This window comes from Simochromis diagramma, unplaced genomic scaffold (genome assembly GCF_900408965.1).
Source record: "Simochromis diagramma unplaced genomic scaffold, fSimDia1.1 OVJJ01000802.1, whole genome shotgun sequence".
In the NCBI taxonomy this organism is placed as follows: domain Eukaryota; kingdom Metazoa; phylum Chordata; class Actinopteri; order Cichliformes; family Cichlidae; genus Simochromis; species Simochromis diagramma.
Window position 1 is genome coordinate 21,578,148 of NW_024387492.1, and position 6,000 is coordinate 21,584,147.

The 6,000-nt window shown below is 41.8% G+C and overlaps 1 protein-coding gene across 4 annotated transcripts in view; it reads right to left on the bottom strand.

The window, feature by feature from the left end:
• The window catches only part of myt1la (myelin transcription factor 1-like, a), an 86,510-nt gene extending 81,245 nt beyond the window's left edge, over positions 1–5,265 (bottom strand). For 2 of the 4 annotated variants that reach the window (XM_040017113.1, XM_040017110.1), the window contains exon 1: positions 4,921–5,265. The gene's annotated coding sequence lies outside the window, so the exon portion shown is untranslated. Of the gene's footprint in view, positions 1–4,681 lie in introns of all 4 variants that reach the window. The other 2 variants (XM_040017111.1, XM_040017114.1) reach the window with 2 other exon arrangements.
• Positions 5,266–6,000: the final 735 nt, after the last annotated feature.

The following is a 6,000-nucleotide window of genomic DNA, read 5'->3' on the forward strand; positions in this document are numbered from 1 at the left end:
GTAACCAGTATAGCTTTGGTTTGTTAGGTGAAATGTTCCAAACTTTCTCATGTTGCAAACTATCGTTTAAAACTTCTTTTGGCTGCTCCCTTATTCACGAGGGGATCCCACAGCAGATGGACCCACATATTTGATTTGGCAGATTTTTACCGAAACAACCCTCCCAGGCATTTTTGTCTCCTCCAAGACTTGAACCCGAGATCTCTCATGTGTTAGATGAATGTGTAAACCACTACATTGTAAATTGTAGTTTGCAAAAATTCCTCCAACTTCTCCACCTTACTGCTGTAAATCTGCATTCAACCACTGATTTGCAAGTCAGTTGCGTAGTAGAAGCTTAGTATAACAAATGTGAATGGCAGCCTGATGTTCAAAGTGACATCCTCATCCCGGCTGTAAAGAAACTGAGCTGAACTTTCCCGAATGCTGCAAATTGAAACACAACAGCTCGTTGAGCACGGAGAGCAGCAGCAGGAATTATTTTATCTGTGATGTGAAGAGACCCACAGGTGTGAATGGAGAATTTATCTGTGACCAGCAGTCTGCTATGACTGGTCAAGTGTAAGCTGAACCTGTGTTTAATATCCTCTGTCACACACAGGTGGTGCTGGGCTGCGGAGATGAGGCAGGTTTATTTTCCTCTGCAGTTATGAACGATCGCCGGGCTCTGGCCTGTCTCTGACTCAGACTCTGCAGAGAGCCGACAGAAAATAAAGGAGTTTTTCTTTCATTACTTCTCAACTGAGTTCACCTGGTGTCTTTGTTTACACAGCAAAACAGCCAGGAGAGAAATCTCCTACGGTTCATGCAGAGCCACAACACCCGGTCTGACAGGAAGATTATATTTCGTCAGGTCTCTTCTCATTCTTCATCGCAGCAGAGAAGAAGGCCGTTTACGCAAAACCACATGCTGAGATCAACGACAAGCGTGATCCTAAACCTTTTCACAGAAAATTTCCCATCTGTCCGGGTTGGAGCACGAGTTTGACATCACTGAACTAAAGTCCACTTCATTCCCTCCAACAACAGCGATACGACAAACAACAGAGACGTGGTCAAAGATCAAAGCTCGCTCAGCCAAGAACACTGTGATCACCCAGTAATGATGACAAAAGGTGAAAATACAGACATCTATAAATGTCTAAATACAGACATAGACATACTGTCTTAGGATGAAAAAGTAAATAAAGTTTCGGGCCTTTCACCCTACACAACCTCACGCTCTAAATTAGCAGGTAGGACAGCAGCAAGTTTTAGAAAACTATCGACTTTCAGCATCTGCAACAACACTTAAAGCTTCAAACACAAATTTAAAAAAATGCATTAAAAAAGGCTACAAAATCATCTAAAAACGAAGACATTTTTCACAAAAATCTAATGACGCATAATTCATAAGTAGGTGGAGTTTCCCTGACATGAGACATAAACAGTTGTACCATCACAAACTGTCTTGAATAGTGTGCCAACTTGCTGTTGGTGGGTTTTATAACCTAAATCAACTTAAGGTCGGTTAGTGGAGAAAAACCACTTGATGCAGTGGACCTTCTACAGGAACGGATGCTAACGCAGCAAATGATTCACTTAAAAGCACAATATAGACTTTAACCAACACCTGAGCTAGAATATTTCATTACTTTGCAGAGCGCATTCACATGAAATTCATAAAATCTTTCGTCATGTATAGAAGCATCTGAGAGTCTCTCTTTTTTAATACATGTTTAGGGAATAAAGCCGCTGGAAACTGGACAAAAATCCTCACGCCTGATCGAGACAACAGTCTCGACACTTTGCTATCCATGCAAAACTATGAACTTCTGCTTTAAATGGAACCAAACAAACACAAGGAATAAAGTATATTTTATATATAAAAGATATCTATGCAAACACTCATCCTACGCTAAGACGGCCTGCCTTTGACCTCTAAAGTTCTCTTTTATATTCACTGGTGAACACCTCAGACAGTTTAAAGAAATCCTGCATTAAATCGGAACTCATTCATGGAAAAGCTTGAATGTTGTCCCTGACTCTGACTATACTGTACGTCCAGACAGCGGCCCACCTCTCCAGTTTCAAGGGTCAAGTCTACCTGAAGCCAGGGTCTAAATCCATTTCCAGTGAGATTGATTTAACCCCCAAAATGATTCCCCAGTAGTTACAACACTGAGCAGTGCTTTTTAAGGCGCTGCTGCAGGAAAGATTTCTAGCTTCTTTAGCTTTTCACCCCCAACTATAAGATCCATATAAGAATAAAGAAAACTACAGAAGAAGAACAAACAAACATAATCATAAATAAATAAATGAAATTCCATTATGCTAGTGCATGGTTTTTGTAGAATATTATATTTATCTAATTGAGTAAAGGCTTTAATGTTTCTTTACTTTCTTCACTTCGCATCCTTTCCTCATCACTGACTTGCTCTCCTGTTCCTTTGTCACCTGCTCATTTCCTGATTGAATTCGCCTGTCACACCTTATTTGAGGGCAGCACTCACTTTTTTCACCTTCACACCATCGACGGTTCCTATTTAGCAGTCAGTGTGCATCTTTCTCACATTTCTCATCGTGGCTGAAATTAACTTTAAGTCAGATAATAAACCTTTGTTCACTGGATAATAATCTAATAGCTTATTAATTAAATGCATTCTGATCAGATGCTCATGACGGCAACAAAACCTTCTTATGAACTTCTTAATTAACAACCTGCCTTTGTACCCTGGACTGGGGGTATTTATTTGCACCCTCAGGGTTGGTTCCCTACAGAGGCCGGTGTTGAACCTCTGGTAAGAACTCTGCACGTTAATGTGAACAGAAACGGACCCTTTACAAAAGGAAAAATTGGGCTCAGGGGCTTTTACAGGTTTATTTTTTATTATTCATTCGTACATGTGGAAATGACATTTGTGAGGCACTTTTCTAGCCTTGTTCACCTCACAACTCTTTATCTTTTAAACATCTTTGGCCAATTTAGAATCACAAAGACCTCCAGAAGATTCAAAGTCCAGGACCTTCTTGTGTGCAAACCTCTGCTGCTGATATGCAAGACGAAAAAGAAGGAAGCTTGTAATATATATTGATTTTAATGAAACAATAAAGTTAATATTTTATATCATAATATTTATTTTTTCTATTTTTTACCAAACAGCTGCACAAATATTATTGCTTGAGAACTTCTATGTGCATTTTGAGGACCTTAAGAAGAAACACATGGTTACTTTGGGGCCCTGTAATTGGTCCTTGGGGAAACATAAACGTGTACTGTACCTGTCGGGAATGCACTGATTGTGTTAGCGCCTTTAACAGCAATTTTATTCACCCAGATTTTTTGGAAAACTTTCAGCTGCACACCGGTTCTTTGTTATTTGTAGTTTGTAGCAGATGATAATCAGGAAGCACAGGAGGTTTTATACCAATGAAAACTGGGTTTGCTGTCCAGATTTGATGTGTCAGCAGGCTAATTTGCTTTATCTTCCTGTGGATTTGACCCTTGTGTGGAAATGCACTGAAGGAACCTTAATTCTGGGAAAGTTCCTGAAACTTTAGGTGAAGAAAAAAAGAGTTAATATCTGAGTAAAGACACGAGTCATAAATGTTAAAGATGCCCTGATTTTGCTTCAGAGCTTCCAATCCCCCCAAAATTTCCCCCTGCAGGGAAATCAGGTGGTTCTTATTCAAGAGTTTCAGTGATGAAATTTCCCACGGCTGTACTAACCCTTTTTTAAAATTAAGCAACTTTAATTTGCGCACTGGGTTCGACATAAATATGTACAATAAGCTCAGCATAGGCACCTGCACAGCTAGCAGACTGAAGATAAGCCAGGGCAGATTTTCCTATATAATCCACTGATGGTTGGGTTGGATGATGAAGTCTAAAAGTAATCCAGGTTTCATGTGAAGCTGTCGCATAATCTAAATTGGTCAATTTTAGCATGTATTTTATGTTATTGTATGACGTTTTTTTGCATTCTTGCATGCTGTTAAAAGTTAACAACGAAAATGCAGCATTAAGTTACTTTAAGTGTTAAAAATGTAACTACTTTTTTATTTTTACTGTAGAAGTCAATAATCTCTTAAGGATTTAAGCAATTTACCTTAATTTTATGGAGATTCTTCCCATGCAGGGAAAAGCAGATTGTTCAAACTGTCAAATTGAAAATAGAGATGTTAAAGGTTCCAAAAGGTCAACGCAGACTTCACTTCAGCTCTGCATAAATCATTACAGGAAAATTACGGGTTCGCTTGGTCACCCAGTAGGAATAAACAGCATTACATACAGTGGTCTCAGCCCAGATTATCATATCCTACAGAGGTATCCTATACACTCACCATACAGAACAATACAGGCTTCATGGCACCCAGTAGGAACATTACATAAATATTACAGGGATGTTACGGAGCCCCGGGTCTGCTCACTCACACCTCTAAGCAATAAAAGTGAAATCATAAACGAGCACGATAATGAGCATAAACATAATCAAAGAGGTGGCATAAGGTCACCACAGGCTGAGCGGCTCAAACAGCTCACTGTGGCGCTGCGATGGGAATATCACAGGAATATTAAAGTCAGTACAACGCGTGACAAAAGGCACAGTGAGGCAAAGCGCCACGGCACCATAGAAACAACGCACAACATGACAAACATGTGCAAAATATCATGGGAACAACAGAAGCATGACTGACTCACTACAGGGAGATTACAGAGGTGCCACAGTCAGACAATGTCCCCGCGAAGGCGCACGGAGAGCGGCACAGACACACTCCACAGCCTCGCGCTCTTACGGGAATAATAAAGGACTGTCAACACAACTGAGCTGTGAAACAACGCGAGCGTGACACTATAGGAAAATTACAGCAGTGTGCTCAACGTAACCGGAGCCGCAGAAAGAGCGAGAATGAGAGAAACCTCAGAGAAGGAAAACATACTGAAATGGCGAAGATGGAGACTCCTCTATCTCTTCTTCCTCCTCTCCTCTTCCTCTCAGGTCTGAAAGTCTGCAGCCTTCTTCCCTCGCTCTCACTCTCTCTTTCTCTCTAAAGGTCTCTCTACCACTGTCTCTCTCTTTTGTCGCTGTGATATCTGGCCATGCCTTCACAGGAGGGGGAGGAGGGGGTGGAAGAGGAGGAGGGCGAGGAGGAGAGGGGGGGCAGACAGACAGAGAGGAGGGAGAAGAGGATGATGATGTTGATGAAGATGGTGGAGGGAGAATCAGACACTGCAGCAGAGAGCGAAGAAGAAGAAGACGGCGCCTTTACCTCTCTCTCTCTCTCTCTCTCTCACCTTCTTCCTGATCCTCTTTTCTTTATTTCTCGAGGACGCGCACGCAAGCCCAGCGACGCTCCCGATGGTGTGTGCACGCGCGCGTGCAGGCTCCAAGGATAGCGATGCATTCACCACCACCGCTCCACCTCCTCATCCCTCCTTCTCACTCGCTTTTTTTCTGAATTAATTTCAAGCCTGTAGACTCTGAGAGCATGTGTGTGTGTGTGTGTGTGTGTGTGTTGTTTTTGCACCCTGCAGACACACACACACACAGACAAAAGTCTCTCCATAGGCGTTGAAATGTGTCAGTGTGTAATTCCCTTTGTTCAGCTCTGTGTGAACAAAGAGGTTAGACTCTCTTCATTAGTAGTAGCTGGAGTAGGCCACTACTCACACTGCAGTTTTATTTTGAGAGTAAAATGTTCATTAACACAACTTTTGGGGTGTCAGATTGTGAAAGTGTCCTTTTCTCCTTCTCCAGGTTTTATTTGGTACAAATGTGTTGCAGCTTTTCCAGAGGATGAGCGCTCAGACTGTCCAGTGGAACTGCTTCCCTGGTGCATCAAAGAGGCAAAAAGACAAGCATGCTTGACAAGTGTCATTTTAGAGGATGGCTGCTAAAATAAATGACCTATAACTCATCTAAAGTAGATGCTGTGGGGTGGAGGCTCTTTGTTTTGCCTCTACTTGCCTTGCAGTTGCAAGACTCTGTGGTTGTTGCCAGTGATGGGAATAATGGCGAT